Source organism: Amphibalanus amphitrite, unplaced genomic scaffold, assembly GCF_019059575.1.
Source record: "Amphibalanus amphitrite isolate SeventyFive unplaced genomic scaffold, NRLGWU_Aamphi_draft 000217F_arrow, whole genome shotgun sequence".
Classification (NCBI taxonomy): domain Eukaryota; kingdom Metazoa; phylum Arthropoda; class Thecostraca; order Balanomorpha; family Balanidae; genus Amphibalanus; species Amphibalanus amphitrite.
The window spans coordinates 222,227-237,540 of NW_024881712.1; the positions used below are offsets into that span (position 1 = coordinate 222,227).

The 15,314-nt window shown below is 46.1% G+C and overlaps 1 protein-coding gene across 5 annotated transcripts in view; it reads left to right on the forward strand.

The window, feature by feature from the left end:
- LOC122385385 (integrator complex subunit 9-like) overlaps positions 1-15,314 on the forward strand; it is an 85,330-nt gene that overhangs the window by 15,727 nt on the left and 54,289 nt on the right. Inside the window, exon 1 of one of the 5 annotated variants that reach the window (XM_043373624.1) lies at positions 13,552-13,577. The exons of the other annotated variants lie outside the window; for them this stretch is intronic. The gene's annotated coding sequence lies outside the window, so the exon portion shown is untranslated. Of the gene's footprint in view, positions 1-13,551; positions 13,578-15,314 lie in introns of those variants that run through there. 5 annotated transcript variants of the gene reach the window in all.

The window sequence follows — 15,314 nt, forward strand, 5'->3', positions numbered from 1 at the left end:
TTGCCGTTTCGCCCCTGATCGAGCTAGAGCTTCGCGGAAAAAACGACCGTGTTGCCCGTGATAAAAGGAAGCCGATTATACCCAATTTTAAGGTCCTAGGTCATCGGTTGACCTTCCAGGTCAGGTCATTGACCCAAAAGTCGGGAAAATCGGGACCTGTTAGAGCGTCGTAAAGAGTGGCTGCTATGGTTTTCGGGGTGCTGATCACGAATATCATGTTAGTTATGATCATAGATGATGTCTTCATGCATTTAGGCCAGGTCAGGTCAGGTCAGGTCAACCAGTAAGGGTTTTGCCGGGTATTCGTAGTAGGTGGCAACCGCCTCTGACAGCTTCGTAACATGTTACGAAGGCACCAAAACTACTTCGTAAATGGTCAAATGGTTGCTTAATTCGAATTCAGCTCCAAAAACTAGCCTAGAAAGTAGAAACATATAAAACTCGAAAATGTGAACCGAGGTCATCAAAGGTAAATGATCTGACCTGACCTTCCGGTGATCTTGACGCCCACCCTAATGCATGGGAGCTACGTCATATCCCATGTTTGAACGTTTGAAACCACGAAAAGACTGCAAACGCGCGGCTAATGCGAGGCGACATACGCCGAATCGCGACCTCGGCCAAACATGGTGCCATGGTGCTAGGCCGCCGGTGCATCTGAAAGAACTGTGGTGCCCCTGACAAGCCTGAAGTTCCAACGACAGGCCCGTGGTGCCCCTGACAGGCCCATGATGCCTTTGCGAGGCCGGTGGTGTCCACGTGAGGCCGGTGGTGCCCCTGGGCCCTGACAGGACTGTGGTGCTCCTGACAAGCCTGGAGTGTCCCCGACAGGCACGTGGTGCCACTAACAGGCCCAAGGTGTCCCAGTCCCTGCGAGGCCGGTGGTGTCCCTGCCAGGCATGTGGTGTCCATACTAGGCCTCTGGTGCCCCTGACAGGTCCGTGGCGCCCTTGCTAAGCCTATGGTGCCTCTGGCAGGCCTATGGTGCCCCTGGCGGGCCTGTGGTGGTACCCCTGACAGGCCCAAGGTGGTGCCCCTGCGAGGCCGGTGGGGCCCCTGGCAGGTCTGTGGTGCCCCTGGCAGACCTATGGTGCTCTTGCTAGGTTGATGGTGCTCCCAACAGGCCTGTGGTGCCCCTGACAGGCCGGTGGTGCCCCTGGCAGGCCTGTGGTGTCCCCGGGCCCCAAGAGGGTGGGGGGTCATGACCCATATGACCCACCCTTAGATACACCACTGGTCATTACTTACAGACTGACTCATTTGACATCCATTGCAAAACAAGTCACAGTAGTTACGTAGTATGTTTGTCACCCTGTTCCTTTATGCCCATTTTTATAGTGGGCAAATCTCGACGACTAGGGGGGCAATTCTGTTGAGTGCGGGGGCATTTGCCCCCCCAGTTAACATGTTAAAATAGGCCCTGCTTAGTAAGGTTGTGGCATACTTTCTGTTTGCCATTCCATTCCTAATAAAGGTGCCTTTCAGACGATATGCAACTTTAAGACCTCGCAAGATTAAAACCAACAGGACAGGACAATGAAATTGAGCTATACTTTCGGGCCTTGCTGAGCCCATTGAGTAATCACGCATGAGTGTGAACTTTGGGCGCATTTTTCCTAGTTTTGCTGTGGACATACAGATAAAACAATGCCATATATGAAAAATTCAGACATTTCTTAGCCCTACTGACACAAAAAATAAACAAGAATCCAAAAAATATTTTTTGAATTAATAGGCGCTAGATCGGAAAAATCCCCACTGTGCACTGGCCAGGGGTTACCCAGGGGATCAGGGGCCCCTCAGGTAGCTAGGGGCCCTTTAGATAACTAGGGGCCCCTCAGGTAACCAGGGGCCCCTCAGATAACCAGGGGTCCCTCATATACCAAGAGGCCCCACTGGTAACCAGGGGCCTCTCAGAAAATCAGGGGCTCTCAGGCAATCACGAGCCCCTTAGGTAATCAGGGGCCCCTCAGGTAAGCAGGGGCCCCCCAGGAAACCAGGGGCCCCTCAGGTAACCATGGGCCCCTCAGATAACAAGGGCCACTCAGGTTACCAGGGCCCCCGTAGCCAGGGGTCCCTCAGGTAACCAGGAGTCGTTCAGATAACCAGGGACCAATCAGGTAACCAGGCTCCCCTCAAATAACCAGGGGCCCCTCAGATAACCATGGGCCCCTCAGATAACCAGGAGCCACTCAGGTAACCAGGGGCCCCTCAGCTAACCAGGGACCCCTCAGGTGACCAGGGGGACCCTCAGGTAACCAGGGCGCCCCTCAGGGCCCCCATGGCCCCCCTTGGGTACGTCACTGCACTCAAGTGACCCAAAGGGCCCACTTGCATGTTTGATGCCAAAGGGGGAGGCCATGACCTCTTGGCCTCCCCCTGGATACGCCACTGAATTATCACGTGCTCTTTGTTCAAGTCAAAATGTGTTATCTAGATACCGTAAAATGGGGTGTTAAAGGTAGTGTGCCAGCTTTCCTGGACCGTATGGAGTTAATGGCCCAGATACGGAGAACCGGATCTTTAGAACTTATCCATACCTTCAAAACTCATAGAAACGTCTTAAATTCTTCAAATTTTGAGTACCCCAGTGCGAAATTCGCCCCGACGGGTTGTCAGTCGTACCCCAACCACATTTCACACCACTATGAACAATAAATGCACACACTGAAATCGCTATTACCGATAGGCTCATCCAATCAAGTTTCGATAAACCCGTTCATCATCATCTCCTGCGGTTTCGAACACGCCTGTTAGGTGGTGCGGTAGACCGCGCCCAAAGCCAGGGCCCCGGTAACGTGAGGTAGCCGAGTCGGGGCAGCGTGCGCTGACCCAAGCCGGGGCCGCGCGTCCTCCCGGTGTCATGTGATAGCCCGGGGCTGCCCGGGGATGCGGTAGACCGCGCCCAAAGCCGCGGCCCCGGCTTGGGTCAGCGCACGCTGCCCCGACTCGGCTACCTCACGTTACCGGGGCCCTGGCTTTGGGCGCGGTCTACCGCAGGTGGCTTCTGCTCATACTTTGTGGTGCGGTGGTGGTGCGTCGGGCCGCGCGCTCTGACTTCGGCCAAGAAAAATGCGTCAGCTGATCATTATCATTTCTGCCACTTTCATGTGGTGAGATGGGGTCATAACTTTAGAGACGGCTGTTTCATATCAATTATTTTACATAAAATAATATTTCAAACCATAAATTAATGTTCGACAGCCAAATTAAAGAAACAATACCAATACTGGTTTACAGTTTTAATTCGACATTGTGTTGTCTACGATTAGACAGCTGATAACCCATTCCCGTACGTCGTAACTCTATAATGACCTTTGCTTATTGTCACATGTGCGCCGCATTCGCGATTGTTGCCGACGCCTGTTTGCAGGTCAGCCCACTACAGTTGTTATACATATCGAAAAACCGATAAACTTTTAGGCGAAAAAGCACTATTTTAGGCCCATTTTTGATTTTTTTTTGCGATATTAGGTATAAACAGAAGCTTCTTATCCTAGGAAAAATAAAATGGGAAATCATTGGAAGGTGGCACACTGCCTTTAAGGGACAGTTTTGAGGTGTTTTGTTATATAACTCGAAGGCTTGGAGACAGAAGCATCAACTTGTCAGCATTTTATGTGTAATTTGGTGCTTTACATGCCTGCTACATTAAAGTTTTAAAAATATATAGGGTAACTGTGGGGAAAACGTACCCCTGGAATGACGTCAAGTTTGACGTCATTCGACGTCAAACTTGACGTCATTCTCATGTCATTTGTGGTCAACCTATCATAGCCTTTGGAATAAAATTGTGTTGCAATGTGTACAATGGATGCCCGGAGGAGCCCTGAAAGTTTGGTGACGATATCTGCAGTCGTTTAGGATATATCAGCAAAAAAGGACAGGGAGAGGCCTTTTCGGCCCCGACCTACAGGGCGCTACCCTGCACTCTCACCACCGTGCAAAACGCCCCCCTTTCAGAAAACTGGGGGCGTCTTGCCCCATGCATCGAGTAGGCGGTATTTCCCCATCCACTCCATTTCCGGTCAACAAAATATTGCCAAAAAACGCGCCACTAACGCCACAGCATAACAAATTCAACAGAATGACAATAAAACGCAGTTTTGAGTGATGTGCACAATAGCAAGTTTTGTGATATAAAGAAAGCATCAAAATATTAGGAATCTTCTGTAAAAACAACCAAAACAACACCCAAAACCAACATCAGCACCTACCCACGCTGTTCCTCAAGACGCAGAACCGGAAATAGAGACCTACGTAAACAAGCAGCTGACTGTTCTGAAAGACAGGATAAAACACCTATCCGTCGATAAGAAATACGATTTTTGAGGGGAGGCGTTTAACCCAGGGGTGCGCTTTGCACATGGGTTTGGGTGTATTACCCAGGGTATGGGGCAAAACGCCCTTTTGTAAGGGTATGAAAAAGCATTTTTGGGGGTTAAATACCACACGCAGGTGTCTTTTCTTGGTCTCAAAGCGTTAGTAAAAAGAATGAGCTACATGATGGTGCCCAAAGGTTTAAGTATTCGGTGTTGGGTTGAGTGTCAGAAGGTTTTGCGCTTAAGGGGGGCGTTTTTGACCTATTCACCCTACCTGCATATTATTTTTTATTATTTTTCATTACTGTCCCTTCGTACCCCAATGTGGGGTGTTAACCCGCGCGGGGCTGGGGTCTCCAGCCGAACGCGCGGGGCTGGGGGGGGGGTAAATTTTACCCCCCTGTTATCTCCCGAATCAATGGTTCGATTTGGAAAATTCAAACGCCAATCGAAAGATCTCATCACGAACAACTAAAAACATGTACTTAATTTTAAGTTTGAGGTCAAGGTCAAGGTCAGGTCAAGGGTACAAATTGCAAGTTCCTACAGTATCGGCCTTGCACCGTAGTTGCCGAAGAATGGAGTCATGGACTGAGACTGATCGCCCAAAACGTGTTCTTAGGCTACCAAGACAATATTCGTTGCATACAATATCAGTCAGAGGTCAAGGTCAAGGTCAGGTCAGGTCAGGTCAGGTCACCAAAAACAAAATATAGAGAAGGGCATGTGCGACACATGTTTTATGGGTCATTTTACTCATAGAATTCAATAGGCACACTCAATAAGTGATATGGACCACCTCTGGATGAATTGCAGGTCGAGGTCAGGTCAAGGTCAGGTCAAGTGAGGTCAAATTTTGAAGTTGGTTGTTAAGGGCTAAAAAGGTGTCTATCTGATGCAGTTTTTTACGGCGAATCGAATGGTGCTATTTTTGTTTCCGTACGAGTTCTAGAACTTCCAAAAAAGTTATTTTTCAAAAAATTTGTGTGTCGTGACGTCATACAATTTTGAATAACTCCCACATTTTTGAACCGATTCTTCTAAAACTTGGTATGTAGGTGCACATAGACCACTTCTCTGACATATATTCCGGTTTTTTCGATACACTTAAAATTTTGGATTTTATAGCTATTTTCCCAAAAAAGTCAGTTTTTTGAAAAAATTTGGGCCAAAATCCAAAATTTTCAAAAAACCGAGATAGCCATTTGATAGACAAAGTAGAATTACGTATATCCTTTTTTGTTACGTCTTGATTCCTTTAAAAATAAAGATGTTAGCGGCGTTTGAACTTTTGCCGTTTTTGAGGCGAAAATGGCGAACATGACGTCACTAAAACGTCAATTTCTCAAAAATTTTCCGACGGATTTCGCTCAAAGTTTCAGGGAACGTGTCAAATTGATGTAAGAAAAGGTACTGAAAGTTAAGCGGCGCTGCGCGCCGCCGTTTTTGAGATATTGCAAAAGTTCGCGAGGGGGGGGGGGGTAAAATTTACCCCCCAGCCCCGCGCGGGTTAAGGGACATCTATGTTATTCCAAGAACTGGTCATCAAATACCCACAGTTGGGGTGTGAAAGGGCACACAGAAGGACAGACGGTCGGGCGAGGGCGGTGGCTCCCGGGCCGATAACTCGGCCCTATTGAAATGCCGATAATGCCGATAATAAAAAAATGCCGATAACTCGGCCCTTTTGAAATGTTTTGCATATTTTGTCACAAAACAAGTCAGGTTCATTCACCACTAACGGCCTTTTTAGCCAATTACATGTAATGCAGTTTTTGCTTCTGGAAAATGTGCTAATTTTAAGGTAAACAGAACCAAAAAGTAGGGTAAGGTGCCTAATTAGCGACCCTTTCCGATTTTGCGACCTACCACTCTACAGAACAACTGGCAGGAGAAAACGGGGTAAAAACATCGTCAAAAAGTCAGCCATACTTTGGTTATCAAATTAAATTATTTTACGGTTGTCGATGTTTCTGGTTGGACGTTTCAGGTGAGTTTAAATAAAAATTACGAGTTTTTATCCAAAACGTGTGTGTTTGGGCCCTCTCTGATGAAAAGCGATGCATATTAGGATGATGCACCTTTTTTATTCTGAATCTACATTCCTTTTTCAATTGATTGCCGTTTTCCCATAGTGAATCGCTTAATTGTGCACAGCATGGCGGTTAAAAATGTGTCGCAACTCATATTTCCTATTTGCGCCTGACATGGTCGCAAATAGCTCAAGAAGGGAAAGAAAGGGGAAAAGAGAGAAATGAAAATGAGGTGTTGCTGAAGCTTGCAATGTGTGGCAGGGGATGTCAAATGTCGTCACCGACTGCAGGGGTGCCGAATTCAGCGCGGACCTCGAATATCATACGAGATAGCCCGCAAAATGTGGGTTTCCGCCTTCTTTTCGCCTTCGGTGCATCATGTCATCAGTTTTTACTTACGTAAATGTGTTGGATAAACGTTCCTGTTCAAGTGATTGAGTGCTTTGCGTATAGGTTACCTTTTTGAGATCATATTTCATCTTTTCAGGCGTCACATTTTTTGCCACTTTTAGTATGGGGAAACCCATTGACTTATTAGCGACCCTCCCCGGTCGCTAATCGGGGAGAGTTCCCTATTAGCGTTTTTTTGCAATGGTTTACCAAAATGCTCACTACAAATAAGTTAGTGAATATTGGGGCAGAAAATGACTATATTTTAATAGAAAAATAAACGATCTCTCCGAAAATCAAGCCAGTAATACAGTGGCAGCCACAGAACGTGAGCAATGACGGTTCAAATTAAGGGGGTCGCTAATTAGGCACCTTACCCTACCCTTCTGTCATCAACCAAAATCCATTTTGAAGCTAGTTAGTCACTTGTCATTATGCTGCCCTCTTTGTTTTGGCCTTTTTATGATGACATCACATTTACCTACATCAGTCTTCATTGACCCATCATTGTAAAAGAGAGTGTTAAGGGAGTTTTGGAGTGTTTTGTTATATAACTTAAGATATGTTGGAGATAAAAGCATGAACTTGCCAGCATTTTATGTGGAATTTGGTGTTTCCATGCCCATTGAAAGAAAACTTTATGAAATGACCTATATTCAGACATTTTTTTATTTTTTTCTTCCCTGTCCCTTAGCACCCCACATTCACCTGAAAATATGCATGTGTCCGGAGAAGAGGAAGAGGATGATGCATGAATCGGTGGATTTGTATAAGTTTTCAGGAAACATGTGCAATACATGTGACAATAGGGGAGAGTGGGGAAAGATGCCCAGGGTTTTGCTATGTCAGTTATTCGAAAATGACGATGGGAAAGCAAAAACTTGGAGTTTCAACGGAAGCCGACATCATTTTTCTCCAAAAATATCACACTTTCGTGCCTGAAATATGACAACTTTTTTGCTATTAAGCATTTTCCTGAAGAAGTGAAAGGGGGCATCTTACCCCACAGGGTGGGAAAGACACCCCCTGGCGTTGGGGAAGATGCCCCCTGCACTATAAGTGACATAAATGGGCACGTGAATCGCCTGAACGAATAAGTAGTCCCTTCGAGCCTGCAGTAGACACCAAACGTCATCATAAGGGCCCTCAAAAGTAGTCTTAAGGGGTTTCAGAGGTCATCGTTAGGGCCAAGGCCGTATATAGGAGGTAGAACGGTTAGCCGTTTGTTTACATCGGTGACCTTGACAGATGACGCCAGCGGGTGTCTACCAATCTTCGCCAATACTTATCTTCGAGGATTGTGTCCTCTAAGGCAGTTTGACATTAACCTTTAGGCTCCCTTAGAGCCCAAACAAGAAAATTTACAGCACAGCAAAGTCTTCAAAATCGACAAAACCTTGACACCCCGTGACGTCATCTGTCTCCTGAGCCCTCTCTATGTGGCAGCATAGAACCGTAACCCCCTGGTTAGGGCCATCATAGTCCAGCGCGGCCAAACAAGCCTCCGTGGTGGCGTTCGGAGACCACTGTGGGGCTCTTATAGGTCTTCATGATGCTTGAGGGCCCTCGAGCCCATCGTGGGACCTCAGATGTCAGCGCGGCCCGTGGAGCCAACGTGGGAGCCCTCAAAGTATGTCGTGAGGGGCCCTGGAGCCAATAATGGGGCCCACAGAGGCCGTCGTGAGGGCTCTCAGAGTCAGATGCCTCCCAAAAAGTCGCTGTGTGGGCCGAGAGACCGGCATGGGGAGCACCCGACCGTACTGGACTCTCAATAATCCCAGATCGGCTTCTGTCTACATCACAAGTATGTAATAAATGATTTGATGGGCTGCTTGAAGGACAGCCTACGGATTTAGGGGGGCGTCTTTCCCCATCAGGACAGGGGGCATCTTACCCCAAGGTACTGAAGTAACATTAAATCAGTACAATTTGTTAGCCATAAAACTACACCCTGAAACAAACTGTTTGGGACACAGTACACGCATGCTAATGTATTACGACTATAGCAAGGGACGCAAAATTATCTACCTTCTTTGATATTTACAATGTTTTGACACCAAAATATTTTTGAAAGCAGCAAATAAAAAACATGCAATCATCAGCCAGCCGTTGCCCAACTGAGCTTCGCAATTTTTTGTGCAGTTAACAAGGCAGGCTTGCGCTTTGCGCTAAGAACATTAATTTCCAGGTTCGATTCTTTGTTTCGCCGCTAGAGGGGATGGGGCGTCTTTCCCACCCTGGGCATCTTACCCCACTCTCCCCTTCACCTATGCATTCATTTTCCCTGTACACGTACTAGTTTATGTGGTACACACAGAGTTTTGGAGATGTTTCAATTTTGTGAAAATTTAGCATGATTTTCAATACCATTTTCGAACCAAATCACTTGAAGGGAAAACATGCCATTTTGTCCTATAGTCGAGACCAAAACAGTGTCAACTACCACACCAAAGTTTTTATTTAACCTTCTCAAATTAGGAACATAACATGACTCAACGTTTTTCCCACGCAACTGTCCCTTATCACCCCGCTGTCCCTTAACACCCCATTTTACGGTAACTTATCGAGCAGGCTCCGGTAAATGATTAAATGAAACCCCATGTTGAAAGTGAACTTTTTCCTTTAACCCGCGACCCGTTGGGAGGAGGGGGGGGGGGGGCTAAAGGGCCCCCGTCACGGGCGTAGGAACGTCATGAAAAGTGGGTGGGCCACCCTGTCAAGGGGCCTCCTTTTCCAGGGGGCCTCCTATTTTCAGGGGCCTCCAACTTTTGCCTCGTCCTGCTGGCTGCTTTCAAGTATGACCTCCAAATCTAGCTTCTGAGATGGGGCAGATGTACCCAGGGGCGTAACCGCTTAAACGAACAGTGCTGAAAGTCCGCACCATTTTTAAAACTTATTCCCCCTCCGATTTTTTTTTTTAGAATCTATTTGCCGCAAACGGCGCATGACCCCTGAAAACCCTTACACAAATGTCCTCGTTTCCCAGGTGCCCCCATTAGCTTCATAGGCGCCCTCTTTGGCATATAAGCGCCCTATGTATAGTCATCAGAGACATCCCTATACGTCCCACAGTCGCCCCCACTGAGAGCTTTTTTGATTCCTTTTAAGCATATTAGGGGAATTGGTCTAAAACAACACCCTGATCATTTGTATTTGTATTTTGTATTTTTTCAACAGACCGTCAACAGGCACTTGACCCACTTAAAGACGGAGTCACAAGATTAAAAACAATAAATATGGCACACACAGGCAGCATACACACGCCCGGATAAAAACGCAGATACACATGTAACTAAAATAGATAACAATGAACAATACAATGAAATAGGCAATGAAGTGAAAATATGAAGAAAAAAAATGTGTGAACGACCACTGAGCATGAGTTTTAAAATCCCATGTAAGGTGGGAAAGAAATCATGATACAAGGTAAACCAGAATAGCTGAACAAACAGTAAATATGAACACTGAGAGATAAACGATGTATAGGTACTTTAAAAACACGTAAAAATGTATAAAGTGAAATGAAAAATATAAGAAAACATTAAAAATAGACATATTTAAAATCATAGAAATATAAAATCAATAAGAATCACCTACCAACAGTGACTAGTAGCCCGGAGGTGGTGGTAAGTTCGCAACGTATTTGATGACATGAGCTTTGTACGCAAAAAAGCTGGTCGTGAAAAAGTCGGCTTTGGAATGAGCGAGGAATGAGTTTGTCCATAGGCGCGGGAGCCGGGGGGCAGTGGGGGCAGCTTGCCCCCCCGAACTCTGGGGCCGTGGGGGCGGTGCCCCCACAGCTTTGAGACGGAATACCACACTTTTTTTGCAAATGTTTTCTTTTTTTGTTGAAAAAGCCGAGGGGTTAAAAATAAGTGGCCTAAAACCGGTGTGAAAACTAGATTTGGGGGTACCCTAGGTTAATCTCTATTATGGTGTGCCCCCCCCCCCAAGTCGGAAAGTAGTTCCCGCGCCCCTGAGTTTGTCTCTCTCGCGACACGACAGACCAACCCGTTCTGGACCGTGCTGATTCGGGCGCGACTCTCAGCAAACAGTGCTGCAGTGCGCGTCGGTCGGATAGGCACGCGTAAGGGGAATCGGGATAAGAGTATCTCAGAGTTCAGTTTCTCAGAGAACAGACCCTTTAGATTTTCTCCGAATATACCCCAAATACACTTTCTTTGAATATCGCCCTGAAATTCTTCTAATATACCCTACACTGAAAACCTTTTTGATTCCTTTTAAGCATATTAGGGGTTTTGGTCTAAAACAACACCCTGATCATTTCTCCGAATATGCCCAAACTATACCCTTGTTCTTTAAATAGCTCCCTTGAATTCTTCTAATATACCCTAGTAAGTACCGAAGAGCAAAGGAATATGATTCCTGTTCTATTCCCTGCCATACCCACAGTACACTCCTTTTAACCTACCAAAATACCCTTACATCGAAACCTCTAGTATTCCTTCTAAGCGTATAAGGGGAGTATTTTGCAAACTATACTCGCATTATACCACTTAACACTCCCGTATTATTCTGTGATTTCCATCACTGATCTCAATGTATTCTTGCATTAGATCCCACATAAACCCAGAAGGGGAAATAATAATGCCCTAGGTATATTTATCGTAGAACTTGCTCAGAAACTGTCTCATTACGCTCAGCTTCCTCGTCCGATTTCTCTTTATATATCGTAACACATCCAAAACTCACAGACATTTGGTCTTTTATTATTATTCATGTTTTACATTGGTGACAACAGCATGGACATAGCTTCACCGTTTCTCTTCCGATAAGACGCAACTTGGGATAAGTAAATCTGAGATAATCTTGAATGGATATTTAATATCTATTTCGGTTATAAAACACGAAAATCAACGGTGGTTTCAGCTACGCAAAAATGGCGTGCATGTTAAATAATTGTTCATTACCAAAGATATGTCATTAGAGCATTGCATATCCTGTAACAATTGCTGACTTTCACCTAGCAGCTTACACGACACAGTTTTACAAGACAAAACTTATATGCCGGACCCTGTAAAAGGGATAATAGGACCAGATACTGCGCACTGCTCAGGTCAGGGCGGTGACCGTAAATAGTCATGCAGATCTACACCGGGTGCAGGCAAACACGCCCACCAAGGGTCTCTTGGGTGAATTTTCCGGTTTCCGGCGCGCCGAAAAGTCGTTGTCGTGCAGGTTTCGTCTTTTCTGGGTTCCACAGCTGTGCTTTCGATGTCCTCCACGACGTCCTTTGCTCGAATGATCAATGCACACACTACACACCCGCTATCACCCGCGCTGAGCACAACCGTCCTTCTCCACTGCACGCTCAAACTCAACTGGCACGCTCAAACCCTTTGAAAATTGGCGCGCTTTCGGCCCAGCTGTCTGATCAGTGATCACGTGTCATGTACGTCACTGCCGGCACTGGATTGCAGTATGCTGATTGGATGGCGGTTGCGAATCACCTGGCTCAAACGCACTTGCGCCGCGACTGGTTATAGGCTATAGCTGCCCATACCGCGCGTCAAAACAAGCTTATACATAGCTGCCTGTTATGTCGTCGCACCGCCCACACGCACTCAGCGAAGACGGCACTGCGTTTGGTGCTGTATTAGTGGTCAGCAACACGTCCAGGGAGCGACTGCCCGTCCTCCCCGCCCCGGCCCGCCGACCGGTCACCGCCGGAGGCGCCGAGCGGCACAGGTACGGTATCTGGCCGTAGCGGCAGTAGCGGCAGGCCGGAAATGACGTCAGAGTAACGTCATGTTCGGCCGATTTCGACGCAAAAACCACGGCAATCGCTCCCAAGAGCTCAGTTTTTAAGCTAGATCCAATTTCTGTGCATGAGAGGACTCAGAATAGACTGCGCTATCAAACTGCTATCTCGAATTTTCGAAATTTTGAAAATTTCGAAAATTTAATATAATGAAATTCAAAATTTATATTTTTACATTTTTTCCAAAAAGTTTTTATATTTTCGAAAAAAAAACGGAATATATGTGATAGAACGCATTATTATGACTTACTCTAGCAAGTTTAAGCTAAATATCTTCAAAAATTACCAAGTTATACGCATTATTGCAAAAAATTCACAATTATTAATTTTTCAAATCAATTTTTCAGCACGTATTTGACATCGTACGCCAATATAAATAGCACCATCGTGTTCCTGAGCTCAAACTGCATCCAATAGACACCTTTTTTGTTGAAAAATTTTAACTTCAAAATTTGACCTTTTTTGACCTGAAAGTGACCTGACCTAAGCTAAATTTGACTCAAAATGACCTCGAATGACACAGACGACATCAAATTCGAAATTTTTGGCCTAAATGGACCATAAAACATGTGTCACGTGACCGACGCATGATATAATATTTTTGTGACCTGTGATGACCTGACCTTGACCTGAAAATCAAAGTACAAGTTTGGTACCCTCAGGGTATCTAGAGTATCTGTTCACGAGTGTGTGAACCAAAAATGAGCCTGATCTGACTTGTAAGACGGCGGCCAGAGCCCAAAACGTGAACAAGCCAAAATGCTAATAATTTTTACTTTGACCTGACCTGTGACGTCATCGGTGACCTCGAGGTCAATTAAATTAGGTTTCGCTTGACAGTTTTGCCGGGGCTATCAGACGCCGCTTGAATTTTGACGATCGGCCCAGTAGTTTCGGAGTTAGGAAGGGGGGGGGGGCTATGAATAGCCCCCCCCCAGTAGGGTGTGTTATACGCAGACCCCAGTGGGGCGCGGGTTAAATTATTGAAGTTTTGTTGACGATATTCTGGCAATGTGTGTTTCAGAACCTGCCGAAACTTTTATTACTAAGGTAGGTATTGACGCCAAACGATTATGAAAGGCACTTCTCATTCACTCGTACTACTAAGGTCAATTCAGGCCCGGGTAGAGGCGAGCCCCGCCACCGGCGCCATCTGCTCTTAACCTTCGCCCCAGCTGCACGGTAGGCGATCGGGCCCGTCTGGCCGCTGCACGGTAGGCGATCGGGCCCGTCTGGCCGCTGCACGATAGGCGATCGGGCCCGTCTGGCCGCTGCACGGTAGGCGATCGGGCCGGTCTGGCCTCGCCAAACCTCAAAGACACCTTTTTCCGAAAATTAGAAAACAGCGCACATATGTAAGTCGACAGTAAATTCATCAAAGATTACGATTAGGGCATTTGCATGGCTCAGAAAACATTTTTCCTAGACAAAGGTATCTTTAAAGACAGCGTTCCGTAGCACTTCAGATGAGGAATAATCATAGCCTATTTTTTACGCTCTTTGAATATTTTGCGGAACGATGAAATTGCTAGGTGTTGAACATCCATTTTGCATGGAAAGTGAAATATAGATGTTTAGACGATTCCATCATAAAAAGCAAGTAGACAAAATCAGTCCAAAATGTCTTATAATTAGGTTAACTTTTTATATTTTTCCTGCCGACGAGTTTCTGAAGAATTTTCGGGACCTCTCTTTTCATACTGGATCGCATGTTCCTTACAGGGGTTATTTCCTTCTTTAACCCTATTCCTGGCGGGGGGGGGGGGCCTCAGGAGCCCCCCCTGAGGTTTTTTGGTTATTTCTCCCAAACGCGTTGAGCTAGGAAGCTCAAATTTTCTGACTTTTCCTAAAAGGCTTCTACGCAACATGTCTGAAAATTTTGAGTTGATCTGACCTCAGGTCAGGTCACCAGAGGCGGTTTGGTGACCCTACCTCAGAAAAGTTTGCAATCACGCCAGAGCTAGAGTTTTTGACCGATCAATTTCTTCTCTTCAGGGTTTAGTTAGGGTACCAGTATGTGCAATTTGTATATCTCGGAATTTTGATATCGGTGACCTAAGGTCAGGTCAATTTCGCGACCTCCCCATTATAAGTCAATGGGGGAAAAATCAACTCCCTGTTTTTACCACTAAAACGGGTCGGAATGGCCCCATATACCATACATGACTTCATATACGATCAACCTTCACTACCTTGAGGTCTGTTTTGCTGTTGGGCAGCTGTGAGGTCATGTGACGTCATCAAAGGTCACCAAAGGTTTTTGGCCAATAACTCCGTACAGGAACAAGATACAGACGCGTGGATGGTCTCATTGTGTTCAGCTCGTCAAGACGCATCGAATGATATACATGATGACCTCGAGGTCACGTGACCTGAGGTCAACCTTTGACCTTGACCTTTCGAGGTCAACATATATATCATTCGATGCGGATTGACGAGAGGATCACGATGATGCCCTTAGTTTGTTCCTATCTTGACTAATTCGAAAGTTATTCGAGAAAAACTCTCTCCATATCTAGCGCCGCCATTTTGACTTTTTCGACCCCTGTGACGTCAGCTTTGACCTGACCTGAAAATGACCTTAGTAAAAATTGTAGATCTTGGCCGTGCGTATCCGATGCCGTTTACCGCTTGTCGCTATCTTGCTTCGTTCTCGAGATCTCAGGAGGGGGGCCGAATCGGCCCCCCCCGCCAGTTTCTTGTCCCGGCGGAGCCCGCCAGGAATAGGGTTAAACTGAAAAGTTCTTCCTATATTAAAGTATAGAAAATAATCTTTTATAAAAAGGT